This window comes from Bombina bombina, chromosome 7 (genome assembly GCF_027579735.1).
Source record: "Bombina bombina isolate aBomBom1 chromosome 7, aBomBom1.pri, whole genome shotgun sequence".
NCBI classification, from domain to species: Eukaryota; Metazoa; Chordata; class Amphibia; order Anura; family Bombinatoridae; genus Bombina; species Bombina bombina.
The window spans coordinates 448,573,685-448,589,523 of record NC_069505.1 but is presented as its reverse complement, the minus strand read 5'-3'; positions in this window follow the sequence as shown (position 1 = coordinate 448,589,523).

Sequence of the window (15,839 nt, the reverse complement as noted above, 5' to 3'; positions counted from 1 at the left end):
CCCAAAAAATCGATTACAAAGAAGCCCCGGTACAAATTTGTACAAAAGTCTGTAATCAAAGCACTCCTCCCTGTTTGATTTTGGTACCTTAAAACTTGCCCCCTCGAACTTGGTCCTCAAACACTTGCTTCCTGCCCTTTCTGAAACTTTGTCCCTAAAAAATCCCCCCATCCCTTTGCAACCCAAAACTCCATGTGTAAAGTACACATGAGTACAGCAATTTTGACTAGCTTTCAAACAAAACATCCAGTAAGAAAATCGGAGCAGTAATCGCAGAGATATTCATCTCGAAATCACAGACGAGAGAAAAACATATTGCTTTGGAACTGAAACTGTGGTGCCAACATTTATATATATTTTTTTCATTTGAAACATTGGAAACGAGAAGCTTGGGGTAAACCAAAACAAAATATATATGATCATTTTTTTAATAAAGATGTGTTTTCTACACTTATTTGAGCAGAGTCAAACAGGGAAATATACAAGGGAGAAAGCAGTGACATACAGACCCAGCACTGCTGCTGCCTCACACATGGTTGCTAGGTTACAGCACACAGGGTAATATACAAGGGAGAGAGCAGTGACAAACAGACCCAGCACTGCTGCTGCAACACACATGGCTGCTGCCTTACAAGACACTTGCACAGTGGTGGGATTCCAACTATTTAGCTACAGGTTCTCTAACTCTTCTATAATACAGAACCTATACAGTGTCTACATTTTAAGAACAGGCTCTATACTGGTGAGGTACTTAAGAGCTGGTGATAACAGGCTGAACCCCACCACTACACTTACACAGTTGCTTTACAGCTGGAACAAAGGGTAACTAAAAGGCTAACAGTCTATCCCCAGTGCTGTGGTCCTCTCATCCAACAAAGTCTTACGTTTGCACATAGACCTAGTTTTGCTGCCATCTCAAGGAAAAGAAGGGGTTGCAGGGGCAGGGGTTTTATCTGAAATATGCTGCGCATATGGGGCTGCACATACAATGAGGAGGTTGTAGTCTGATATAATGTATGGTGTTGCAGGGTTGAGGGTCTGGTCTGAGGTCTGATTTAGATATGAAGATGGCATAGGGCTCTGAGTTGAAAAACAACTCATACTGGCAGTATGGGGCATTACTTACTTTGGCACTTCATTTTCTTAGCTATCATGCCATGCCATTTAATTGTACATTATAGTAAACCTCCGAACACCCCCCCCCCTTTGTTATCCAGGACTGGGAGGTTGTGGCTGAATTTGGGAGGAGACCCATAGGAGACCCATAGGAAAAATCATGGTAATACAATTTGAGAATCATAGTATGCCGGGGGCCAAAGATGAAAGGTGAGGCAGTGATGTTGTGTAGGGAAAGTTGGGTGTGACCTGTATATGGTCTTGTTTGCTAAAGTACCTACAATAAAGTATTTGCATTCCTGTATGAAGACATTTTTAAGTGTAGCTAATCATTTTTTTCCCCACCAACTTTATAAGTTATAAGATCAGATCAGATACACATATAAGATCAGATACACAGAAAACATACAAATGGCATTGATAATCCAGCATAAAAATGTTTTACCTTAATGCTACACAATGCAGATTTGGGCCCCAAGTTATCAAAGTCTGGCGGACCTGATCCGACAGTGCGGATCAGGTCCGCCAGACTTCGCTGAATACGGCGAGCAATACGCTCGCCGTATTCAGCATTGCACCAGCAGCTCACAAGAGCTGCTGGTGCAACGCCGCCCCCTGCAGACTCACGGCCAATAGGCCGCCAGCAGGAGGTGTCAATCAACCCGATCATACTCAATCAGGTTGATTTCCGGCAATGTCTGTCCGCCTGCTCAGAGCAGGCGGACAGGTTATGGAGCAGCGGTCTTTGTGACCGCCGCTTCATAACTGTTGTTTCTGGCGAGCCTGCAGGCTCGCCAGAAACACAGGGCATCAAGCTCCAATCGGAGCTTGATACATATGCCCCCTAGTGTAGGATTAGCTGTTCTCCATGCAGAGATAGAAATCTAGTTTTCATATTTAAATAGCATAGAACAACAACAAATTATAAACTTACAATTCGCTTGTGAAACTAAATATTTTGAGGCTGTGAATCACCTCTTACACAGAAAGCTTACTGCAGACAGTGGTATCAGATAGACAGACATAGTAGGATTATGCCCTTATGTTGTGTAGCGCTAACCTGTTTTAGAAAGGGAGAGAAAAGTAAGTAAGCGTACCCTTGAGCTGACTAGCGCTTAAAGGGACATTCCAGCCTAAATTGGAATCCACAGAGATGCATTTAAGTTTTGAATAGAAGCATTTTTGGTCATATACATATACAGGTAGCCCTCAGTTTACACCGGGGTTAGGTTCCAGAAGGAATGGTTGTAAATCGAAACCGTTGTAAATTCAAACCCAGTTTATAATGTAAGTCAATGGGAAATGAGGGAGATAGGTTCCAGGCCCCTCTCAAAATTGTCATAAGTAACACCTAAAACATTATTTTTAAAGCTTTGAAATGAAGACTTTAAATGCTAAACAGCATTATAAACCTAATAAAATAATCACACAACACAGACTTCACTTGCATTTTTCTGCAAACAGTTCTTTCTATGCATTCCAATCTGGACTGATTTATAGACAGGAAGATCTTGTTCCTTTGAAATCTGCTAGATAGCTCAGGTCTGGTTAAATTGATTAATATCAGCTTGCTTGGCTTTGCTGCAACACAAGCGGACAGCTCCACCTACTGGCTATTTTAATAAATGCACTGCTTCTCAATGCTTTTCAATAGCAGTCACATGACTGGAAAAAAGGTTGTTATACTGAAACAGTGTAAATTGAACCGTTGTAAAACGAGGGCCACCTGTATTGCTAAAAATAAAAGCTATAGCTGTTTCAAAAGTGTATTTAAAGGGACAGTCTACAATATAATTTTTTGTTTTAAAAGATAGACCATCCCTTTATTATGCATTCCCCAGTTTTACATAACCAACACAGTACTTTTTACCTCTGTGATTACCTTGTCTCTAAGCATCTTCTGACCTCCCCCTGATCATATAACTTTTTATTTATTATCTATTGACTTGCAGTTAGTACTGTGTTGTGCTAAATCTTAAATAACTCCTCGGGCATGAGCACAATGTTATCTATATGGCCCAATGTAGGGGGTTTTGGTACCCCAGACCGGGTATTCCCTGCTAAAGTCAGTCTTCCTCTTACCAAACGCCAACCAATGAACCTCCACCGTATACCTGCCGCTATTAGAATAACGGCCACCGCAAGTTGTTATAGCTACCCCCAAGTACATTAGCCGAGACTGAATGCTTGAGGGTCAAAATAGGAACTGCTTAATTGCACAGAAAACACAGCTTTTATAAATTTCCAATAAAGGGGGTAGTCACCACATAATCATAAGAAACACATATTATACAATGGGACAAACATCAGACAATGGTTACAAATCACATCCTGACTTAGAAAAGGACAATGGATGACTCACACAATAACAGAAAGATTCACACCTAGACTAAATATACAGACACATAACAGAAGGATAACTCCGCATTAGAGCAGGAGGTTACAATCAGCTCAAACATTCTGAGTCTAGGGGGGGGGGTTGGAGCAGGCAATACTGGATTGGGCTGTCACTTTATACTCCAACATCACACAGGAACCCCAACTCTGAGAACTGGAGGGCCCTGATACAGAGTCTCTGGGAATTCATGGAAACGGGGTAAACCTGAATCCTGGTTAAAAGTACTCCAAATGTACCCTGGGCACCCGCTTCCCAAATCATAGAATCCCCCTCATGATCTTGAGTCCATAGTCGGTGGTGAGGAGGCTGGTCTTCAGTCCTCTTCAAGTACAAAAGTAATGGAAGCTTCTGTTACACCCACCTGAACTAGCAGTCTCCTGTTGTGAAAAGCAAATTCAAAAGTATGTGAGAAGAGGCTGTCTAGAGTGGCTTAGAAACATGCAGAAATTTAGAGGTTTAAATGTTATAAACTATATTAATATATCGATGTTGTTTGTCCAAAGCTGGGGAATGGGTAGTAAATTTGAAATAGTAAAGGAAAAGAACGCTGAAAGAGATAATGCAGCAGCGATTCGGTTAAACCCTTCCTAATCTAACTAAAAATGTCATAATTACCGCTGCCTCTTATTGGAAACTATTGGAATGGGTAGTAAAGACTTTATCTCTCTTTTTAAGCAATAACAATTTGTGTAGACGGTCCCTTTAAGTTGAAGAAATAAAGTAGTAAATTTCTGTTGCAATTCCTATATTGCACCACAAGATGGTGCAGCAGAGCTATGGATTAGAGTTGGTATGCTCAAGTAGAGTGGAAAGCGAGTTAGAAACGTTGGGGTTTGATTTATGAAAGGCTTTGCCAGCTTTCGCCTTCCTCTACATCTACAGGTACTCACAAGAGAAACAAATTGAACATAGGAATAAATTAGAAAGTTCCTTAAAATTGTCTTAACATTAATAATACTAAATAATATTAGTAATCATCATCATCTAATTAGCTGCAACTGCGTGTGAGCCAACCCAAGCTTGCTTCTGGAGAAGACAAAGTCATTAATTAAGTTAATATAAAGTGCATTGCTTTGCAGTTGAAGCCAGTTAGGAAAACATATGTAGCAGAGTAAGCCTTGGTAATCCCCCAGTTTTATTTCCAGTTATAACAAATAAAAACTCCACAATTTTCATAGCATAAAAATGAAGACATTAATTCAATTATATTGCAACTTCATTTTCTACACATAACTAAATATTTTATATTAAAATCTCCAGATGTTTACTGTCCCTTTAAACTACTTTGCAATCAGGAGATTAAAAAGTCACAGAAAATACTTTATTGTAACTAAAGCAACAAATAAACCCCCAGTCACAGGCAGAAACAGTTAACAATGAGATGTATGAGAGCTTGCAGTAGGAAAGCAGTTACTTGTGACATACGCATCTAGAATGCTCTACTAACAACATGAAGCATTGTTCTAACTATTCATCATCTCATCTCTCCACAGGTATGCATTTCTTTCTCTGCATTTTGTGCGCTGGTTGTTATCCCACGTCCCTTTAATGTTTTTTCAATATACTGGTATGCATTTCTTTCTCTGCATTTTGTGCCCTGGTTGTTATGCACTTCCTCTGATGTCTGAATTTATGACTTTTTCTGTATAATTGTTATCAGCTCCATTGTATAATTTCTGTGTGCATCCCCCAGCCATTTGCTAACCCCCCCATCTAATTTACAAGTGTGTAACTCCAGTGTTCCTAACTAGTCTACTTGTAATCACAGCTGCCTTGAATCAAATCATGCTAACCCTAATTTTATCACTATATACAGCTGAGAGCTGGCTCTGAGGCCTTGGCTCTGAATTATAAGTGGCCAAGTTAAGAAATGGAGTTTAGAAACTGGAGGGGAAACTGCAGACCCCACTAACAGGCAATCCTTACTAACTGTACACCTGCACAATGCACTCTATGTCCTTTCTGCTCTTTCTGTCTGCCATCTTCCTAAAACTCGCTGCATGCCCTTATAACATCAATAATCCCCACACTATCCTTATCTCTCCCTCCTCTCATCCCCTATGCTGTCCTCTCATGAACTACTCTGTTTCCTTAGCAATACTTCCCCATCTTACTCTCCTGTGTCTAGTCATACCCGCTCCTACAAGTCTCACTCTCACCTTCTGTCACTCTCACTGCTACTACTGCTTGCTTCTGGTGACGTCTCTCCTAACCCTGGCCCTGCAGCAATCACCACACTCATACACTCTCGCTCAGTCCCCCACAATACAAACTCAAGGTCACGCAATCCCAACAATCTCATCTCCATTAACCCACAGTGCTTATCCCCTCTCTTTTCTTGTGCCCTCTGGAATGCACGCTCTGTCTGTAACAAACTTACAACTGTTCACGACCTGTTTTTTTCTAACGCTTTCAATCTTCTAGCAATTACTGAAACCTGGCTTTCTTCCTCTGACACTGCTTCCATTGCTGCTCGAACGCACGGCGGTCTCCACTTTAGCCACACACCTAGGCCAGGTGAGAGACATGGTGGCGGTGTTGGAATCTTACTGTCCCCTTCCTGCTCCTATCAGCACCTCCATCCTCATCCAGCTCTCTCCTTCTCCTCCTTTGAAGTCCATTGCATCCGCATTTTCTCCCCCCTCTCCCTCAAGGTGGCAGTTATCTATCGCCCCCCTGGACCAACCTCCCAATTCCTCGACAACTTTGCTGCCTGGCTTTCTACAAATACACCTGCTCTAATCTTAGGGGACTTCAACATCCCCATTGATAACCCATCTACCCCTGCTGCCTCTAAACTTCTCTCACTCACAAACTCCTTTAGTCTTTCACAATCCACCCTATTCCCTACTCACCATGACGGACACTCTCTTGATCTGGTATTCTCCTACCTCTGCTCCCCTTCTGATGTCACCTGTCACCCATTTCCCATCTCAGACCACCATCTGCTCACCTATAATCTCAATGTACAGGCTAAACCTATTTCTACCCCCACGCCTCCGCACCTGTCGAAATCTGCACACTGTGGATCCTCTCCAACTTTCTAACCTTATTCAAAAACGCCTTCCCCACACTTCCATGGTATCCTGCCCTGACCTTGCTACAAACCACTATAACAATACTCTTTCCTCTGCACTCGACACCCTTGCTCCTCCATAAATACGCAAAACCCCATGTCGTCAGCTCCAGCCCTGGCACTCTCAGCAAACACGCTATCTACAAAAATGCTCCCGTGTTGCTGAATGTGCCTGGAGGAAATCCCGCTCTGAACACGATTTCCTACACTATAAGTTAATTCTTTATTCTTACTCCTCTGCCCTTCACTTAGCCAAGCAAAACTACTTCTCTTCTCTCATATCTTCTCACTCCTCAAACCCTAAACGTCTCTTCTCCACTTTCAATACTCTCCTCTATCCACCTGCACCACCCCCCTCATCTGACTTTAGTGCTCAAGACTTGGCAGATTACTTTTTCAACAAAACACTTACCATCAGAAGCAACATCCCACCACAAGACTGCAACCTTTCAACTGCGCCCCCGGTCACCCCCCTCCAACACTCTCAGTACCTTCCCCCAACCACTGAGAATGAAGTGAGTTCCCTAATATCTTCCTCACACCTCACTACATGCCCCCTTGACCCTATCCCTTCACATCTAATACCCTCTCTGTCCTCTACCCTCACCCCAGCTCTTACTCACATATACAACCGATCCCTTACTACTGGTTCATTTCCATCATCCTTCAAACATGCAAAGGTCACCCCCATCCTCAAAAAACCCTCCGTCGACACCAATTCTCCTGCAAACTACCGCCCCATATCACTACTTCCGCTAGCTTCTAAAGTCTTGGAAAACTAGTTTTCGATCGCCTAACACACTTCCTATCCTCCAACTCACTGCTTGACCCCCTGCAATCTGGCTTCCGTCCCCAACACTCAACTGAGACTGCCCTCACCAAGGTTACTAACGATCTTCTTTCTGCAGCTGCTTATCTGGCATTTCTTCCTGGATGGACCTCTCACCACCTAAAAATCAACATGTCCAAGACTGAGCTTCTTCTAATCCCCCCAACTAATTCTACTCCAGTTTCTAACTTTACTATCACTGTCGGTGAAACCACTATCTCCCCATCACCCCAAGTCCGCTGCCTTGGAGTTACACTCGACTCCAATCTGTCCTTCATACCCCACATCCAATCGCTCTCTTCATCCTGTCGCAACCACCTACGCAATATCTCCAAAATTCGTCCTTTTCTGAGCGCTGAAACTACTAAACAGCTAATCCATTCCCTATTAATTTCCCGGCTTGACTACTGTAACAACCTACTAACTGGCCTTGCTCTCTCCCGCCTCTCCCCCCTTCAATCCATCCTAAATGCCTTTGCTAGGCTAATCCATCTCTCCCGACGCTCTGTATCTGTCGCACCCCTCTGTGAGTCCCTTCACTGGCTCCCCATTCACAGCAGAATTAAATTCAAAATTCTCACTTTGACCTACAAAGCCCTTACCAATGCAGCCCCCCCATACCTGTCCTCACTCATCAACAAATATACTCCAGCCCGTCCCCTAAGATCCAACAACGATCTACTCCTTGCCTCTTCTACCATCACCTCCTCTCATGCTAGACTACAGGACTTCTCTCGTGCGGCACCAACCCCCTGGAACGCACTTCCTCGTGCAGTCAGACTTTCCCCCAATCTCTCCTCCTTTAAACGCTCCCTAAAGACCTTCTTGTTCAGGGCAGCCTATAACCAAATCAGTAACTAAGGAATTCCACTTGCCTAATAGTTGCCGTCATCTAACTTCACACTAACATCATTCCCACCTTTGCAGTCCCCACCTCCTGTTTCTCACCCTCCTACCCATTTAGATTGTAAGTTCCCACGGGAACAGGGCTTCCAATTCCTCCTGTATTTGTTTGTTACATTTTGTCTGGTGTCTCATATTGTACTGTCCTTTTATCTTTGTTACCTATGAACAGCGCTGCTGAATCTGTTGGCGCTTTATAAATAAAGAATAATAATAATAATAAATACGCAGTATTAATAAAAAGGTCTATCACTGGCTATCAGCAATCCTACTGTAGTTAGCTAGTTGTGCACTAGATGGCGCTGTGCCCTATGTAAAGATCACCTAGTTGTGTTCCCTTATCCCTTTTATCTTAGGTCTCTGCTAATTACATTACATATAGAACAACACAAGCCCCCCTCCCCAGGGTATAAGACCTTCTCACTGTGTAATAGCTGGACAATAACATATCACTTAGTTCTGTCTGTACAACACAAGCCCCCCTCCCCAGAGTATAAGACCTTCTCATTGTGTAATAGCTGGACAATAACATATCACTTAGTTCTGTCTGTACAACACAGCCCCCCTCCCCAGGGTATAAGACCTTCTCACTGTGTAATAGCTGGACAATAACATATCACTTAGTTCTGTCTGTACAACACAGCCCCCCTCCCCAGGGTATAAGACCTTCTCACTGTGTAATAGCTGGACAATAACATATCACTTAGTTCTGTCTGTACAACACAGCCATAAAACTAAAGATAACAAGTGTAAGGTCACAGAGATGCTGCTTCTAATGTTATTCACAAGCCTCAGATCACAGGATAAGTGCAGTCAAAGATGTAATTCATCTATGTGCATTTAAATATTGACCGGAATGTCCCTTTAAATCTCTTTTCCTCTAAACTTCAATTGCGGTCCAATTTGGCTAAGCTCTCTTCATAGTATAAATCCTACATTTGCTTTATTAGTTTTGTGGCCCTTTATTGAACTTATAATTCTACAATGTACCTTTTTTAAATTGACAAACAGGGGTAGATTTGTGTAGCTGCGAATGCAGCTGTTTCTCGCCTTCAGGCTCGCCGGAAACATAAGTTAAGAACTCCTTAACTCGTCCGCCACCTCTGATCAGATACGATTGGGATGATTGACACCCCCTGCTAGCGACTGATTGCCCGCAAATGTGCAGGGGGGCGGCATTGCACAAGCATTTAAAAAAAAAAAATGTTTGCGCAATGATAAATGCGGACAGTGAATGCTGTTGGCATTTAGCGATGTCGTGCGGACATGATCCACTACAGCGGATCATGTCTGCCCGTATCTTAATAAATCGGCCCCCAAAACTGCACTTCATACTCAAGGTGAGCTCTTCCCAGGGATTAATACAGCGACAGAATTATACTTTCCTCCCTTGCATCTCTGCCCCTTTAAATACACACTGGTATCTTATTAATCTAAGCAGACACTGCCTTGCATTGCACACTCTTTTTTATTTTATGTATTTGTTTATTTCCTTTTTACAAATGATAACCTAAAAACAAACAGTTTGTCGTATTTCCAGTACCCCAATCAAACATAAAAAATAGCTCAATAAGTTAAACATTATACATACGCAGAATACATATGTAGAATACATCGTATCGTGTCCCTCGCACCTTAATAAAGTCTCTTCTGACAACCCCCTGATCACATTACTTTTTATTAGATATGGACAATTCGTTTCGGATCGATTCGGAAATTCAGAAAATTCTGAGATTCGGATCGAACTGAATATCCAAATTAAAATACTGCCGAATTTACCGAATAAATCCGAATTATTTTGGATTTATTCTGTAAATTTGGATGGCCATGGATTACATTAGTATTGTACAGTATATTAGGTTATATTACTCTGCTATGGGTTACACCTAACATACAGTACATAATACTAGTCTAATCCCAGCCGAATTTCTTTGAATCCGAATGAATCCGAAACAAATCTGAACCGAATCAATTCAAAATTTTCAGAATTCGAATCGATCCGAACCGAAATTCGAAAAATTCAGAATCGAATCGAACCAAATTTTTTCGCCATGCACATATCTACTTTTTATTTATTATCTATTGACTTGCATTCAAGTCAGTTAGTACAATGTTATCTTTATGGCACACATGAACTAGCAGTGTCTAACTGTAGTACACGGGCGTGAGCCAGGGCCGCCATCAGGGGGTGACAGGGGTGACTCTTGTCAGGGGCCCAATGAGCCAGGGGGGCCCCATGAGTCAAGAACTAAAAAAACAAAAAAAACAAAATTTTTTTTACATTTTGGCAATAACCAGTGGGTACTACAGCAAAGTGCTAATTGAGCATGGGAAATGTTATTACAAGGAGTAAAGTTTTAGCATTTGAGAGGATTTCTGAGTGTGCACTAAACCACTATGCACAGTGTGAGACAGACTTGGCACTTTGGTTTGTACAATGTGTGCCTGAGTCAGACCACTTTCATTTGCAGAAGAGATAGGACTTACTTTGCAAATGTTTTTTTATTTCTTTGTGCAATTTCGGACTTTAACTTCAGTGTGGCAGTAGTTGTATGGTGGGGCCAGGGGTCCATAAAAACTATTTTTTTAGCAGCAGTATATTTATGATTATTTGACAATGCTGTCGAAATTCTATATTTTTTTACAAAACTGTAGTTTACCTCATTACTTGTCAGTAATCAAGTGCTGAGTGTCTGTGTCTGTTTCTGTGCGTGTCTGCTAGAGTGTCTATATGTGAATCCTTATGTGTGTGTGTATGTTACTACCTTTACAACATTTCCAAGTTTAAATAGACACTTAAGAATAAAGTGCATATATGTTTTAGTCACTTGGTCAAAAATTACACATGTCAAAGGGGGGGGGGGGGCCTGATCAATGGTTAAGTCAGGCGTGAGCACAATGTTATCTATATGGAACACACCAACTAGCAGTGTCTAACTGTAGTGCTTTGTTTGAGTACAATGTTATCTATATAGCCCAAATGAACTAGCAGTCTCTTGTTGTGAAAAGCAAATACAAAAGCATCTGATAAAAGGCTGTCTGTAGTGGATTAGAAACTGTTATGTTCTCTGTGTAGTCAGCATTAGAACATTTAGTTGTGTGCTGTAACCTTGTGTCTGATGTCTCTTGCACATATCATGAAGACTCTGCAGCAGGAATTTTAGATAACTTTTATTCAGCTACAACCACATGGCTTATTCACTAGCAGGTTCCATCAGTAAAACTAACATGGCTTCTGATGATGTCACAGAGACCCAGACACACCCAGAGGGTGTGGTGAGCTGAGCATAAAGCTGCAGCACTTCTAACATATAATGATGAGACAAGGTTAGTGCAAAGATGCAGTAAAAGCTGCAGTAATCTTAACAGAAACAGGCAGAAATTTAGAGGTTTAAATGTTATAAACTATATTAATATAACAATGTTGGTTGTGCAAAGCTGGGGAATGGGTAGTAAAGGGTTTATCTTTTTAAACAATAGCAATGTTAATGTAGACTGTCCCTTTAAGTTACACTAACTTCCAGAACACAACACCATAGCATTAACATATAATTGTGCTTTTACTGCAGATAAGAGAGAGGGGGTGTACGTGCCCTACGCTATCTATGTCCTATCTTAGACAATACACCTCACAGTGAGGCTGCCTCTACACATTCACCACTTACACTTTTACACAGTCAGGAGGTGCTAGGAGACAATCAATTGTTCTGCTAACGTTATTTGTAGTTTTATTATAAATATGTACTTTTTATGTAACAGGCAGTGCCATTTCTTAACAATCTGACAATGAAAATAATATTATATCAGCTGAGAAAACTCCAAATGGTACAATCACAGAGCTTTAATTAATATAAAATATATCCATGATTCCACCTATACCTATCTATCTATCTATCTATCTATCTATCTAGCATCTATCTGTCTGTCTTCTATCTGTCTGTCTATCGTTTGGTATCTCTCTCTTTCTCTCTCTCTCTCTCTCTCTCTCTCTCTCTCTCTCTCTCTTTCTCACTTCACCCTTTTTCTCTTCCCTCTCCTCTCTCATTTTAGGGTTCTGCACCCTGGATATTGGTGACTACATTTAGACAACCAATAAGCAAGCTTAACCCAGGTTCCGGCTCCTAAGATTTACATTCATGCGTTTTTAAATAAAGATAGCAAGAGAATGAAGAAAATTGGAAGTAGGAGTAAATTAGAAAATTGCTTAAAGTTTCTGCTCTATCTGAGTCACTAAAAAAAAAAATTCAGTTATTCTTCAAAGTATATTTCATGTTTAAAAATAGTTTTAAAAAAAATAAACAAATGGATATATCACAATGAATTAACTTCTACAGATATATTGGCCCCTATTTATCAAAGGTCTTGCGGACCTGATCCGACAGTGTGGATCAGGTCCGCAAGACATCGCTAAATGCTGAGAGCAATACGCTCTCTGCATTTAACATTGCACCAGCATCTCACAAGAGCTGCTGGTGCAACGCTGCCCCCTGCTGACTCGCGTCCAATGGGCTGCCAGCACGGGGGTGTCAATCAACCCGATCGTACTCGATCGGGTTGATTTCTGGAGATTCCTGTCCGTTTGCTCAGAGCAGGCGGACAGAATTATGGAGCAGCGGTCTTTAGAAACACGAGCTGTCAAGCTCCATACGGAGCTTGGTAGATAGGCCCCATAGTGTTTTCTGTATATTTATCAGCTACTAGAGAAATGCATTAAATACAGAGGGTATAAACTTATTTCTTTCATGTAATTAGCAAGAGTCCATGAGCTAATGACGTATGGGATATACATTCCTACCAGGAGGGGCAAAGTTTCCCAAACCTCAAAATGCCTATAAATACACCCCTCACCACACCCACAAATCAGTTTTTACAAACTTTGCCTCCTATGGAGGTGGTGAAGTAAGTTTGTGCTAGATTCTACGTTGATATGCGCTCCGCAGCAGGTTGGAGCCCGGTTTTCCTCTCAGCGTGCAGTGAATGTCAGAGGGATGTGAGGAGAGTATTGCCTATTTGAATGCAGTGATCTCCTTCTACGGGGTCTATTTCATAGGTTCTCTGTTATCGGTCGTAGAGATTCATCTCTTACCTCCCTTTTCAGATCGACGATATACTCTTATATACCATTACCTCTACTGATTCTCGTTTCAGTACTGGTTTGGCTTTCTACTACATGTAGATGAGTGTCCTGGGGTAAGTAAGTCTTATTTTCTGTGACACTCTAAGCTATGGTTGGGCACTTTTTATATAAAGTTCTAAATATATGTATTCAAACATTTATTTGCCTTGACTCAGGATGTTCAACATTCCTTATTTCAGACAGTCAGTTTCATATTTGGGATAATGCATATGAATAATTCATTTTTTTCTTACCTTAAAAATTTGACTTTCCCTGTGGGCTGTTAGGCTCCCGGGGGCTGAAAATGCTTCATTTTATTGCGTCATTCTTGGCGCGGACTTTTTTGGCGCAAAAAAATTCTGTTTCCGGCGTCATACGTGTCGCCGGAAGTTGCGTCATTTTTGACGTTCTTTTGCGCCAAAAGTGTCGGCGTTCCGGATGTGGCGTCATTTTTGGCGCCAAAAGCATTTAGGCGCCAAATAATGTGGGCGTCTTTTTTTGGCGCGAAAAAATATGGGCGTCACTTTTATCTCCACATTATTTAAGTCTCATTGATTTTTTGCTTCTGGTTGCTAGATGCTTATTCACTGGCATTTTTTTCCCATTCCTGAAACTGTCATTTAAGGAATTTGATCAATTTTGCTTTATATGTTGTTTTTTCTATTACATATTGCAAGATGTCCCACGTTGAAGCTGAGTCAGAAGATACTTCTGGAATATCCCTGCCTTGGGCTGGAGCTACCAAAGCTAAGTGTATCTACTGTAAACTTATGGTATCTGTTCCTCCAGCTGTTGTTTGTACTGTTTTGTCATGACAAACTGTTTATGCAGATATTTCCTTTAAGTACTGTTACATTACCTGTTGCTGTTCTGTCAACATCTAATACTCAGAGTGTTCCTGATAACATAAGAGATTTTGTTTTTAAATCCATTAAGAAGGCTATGTCTGTTATTCCTCCTTCTAGTAAATGTAAAAAGTCTTTTAAAACTTCTCATTTTTCAGATGAATTTTTAAATGAACATCATCATTCTGATTCTGATAATGGTTCTTCAGGTTCAGAGGATTCTGTCTCAGAGGTTGATGCTGATAAATCTTCATATTTATTTAAAATGAAATTTATCCGTTCTTTACTTAAAGAAGTCCTAATTGCATTAGAAATTGAGGATTCTTGTCCTCTTGATACTAAATCTAAACGTTTAGATAAGGTTTTTAAATCTCCTGTAGTTATTCCAGAAGTTTTTCCTGTCCCTAGTGCTATTTCTGAAGTAATTTCCAGGGAATGGAATAATTTGGGTAATTCATTTACTACTCCTAAACGTTTTAAGCAATTATATCCTGTGCCATCTGACAGATTAGAGTTTTGGGACAAAATCCCTAAAGTTGATGGGGCTGTCTCTACTCTTGTTAAGCGTACTATTCCTACGGCAGATGGTACTTCCTTAAGGATCCTTTAGATAGGAAAATTGAATCATTTCTAAGAAAAGCTTACTTGTTTTCAGGTAATCTTCTTAGACCTGCTATATCTTTAGCGGATGTTGCTGCAGCTTCATCTTTTGGTTAGAAGCTTTAGCGCAACAAGTAACAGATCATAATTCTCATAGCATTTTTTTTCTTCAACATGCTAATAATTTTATTTGTAATGCCATCTTTGATATCATTAGATTTGATGTCAGGTATATGTCTCTAGCTATTTTAGCTAGAAGAGCTTTATGGCTTAAGACTTGGAATGCTGTTATGTCTTCTAAGTCTACTCTGCTTTCCCTTTCTTTCCAGGGTAATGATCGTTTTCATTCCTTTTGTCACAACAAGGAACAAAAACCTGATCCTTCATCCTCAGGAGCGGTATCAGTTTGGAAACCATCTCCAGTCTGGAATAAATTCAAGCCTTTTAGAAAATCAAAGCCAGCTCCTAAGTCCACATGAAGGTGCGGCCCTCATTCCAGCCCAGCTGGTAGGGGGCAGATTATGATTTTTCAAAGAAATTTGGATCAATTCGATTCACAATCTTTGGATACAGAACATTGTTTCACAAGGGTACAGAATAGGCTTCAAGATAAGGCCTCCTGCAAGAAGATTTTTTCTTTCCCGTGTCCCAATAAATCCAGTGAAGGCTCAAGCATTTCTGAAATGTGTTTCAGATCTAGAGTTGGCTGGAGTAATTATGCCAGTTCCAGTTCTGGAACAGGGGCTGGGGTTTTACTCAAATCTCTTCATTGTACCAAAGAAGGAGAATTCCTTCAGGCCAGTTCTGGATTTAAAAATATTGAATCGTTATGTAAGGATACCAACATTCAAAATGGTAACTGTAAGGACTATCCTGCCTTTTGTTCAACAAGGGCATTATATGTCTACTATAGATTTACAGGATGCATATCTGCATATTCCGATTCATCCAGATCA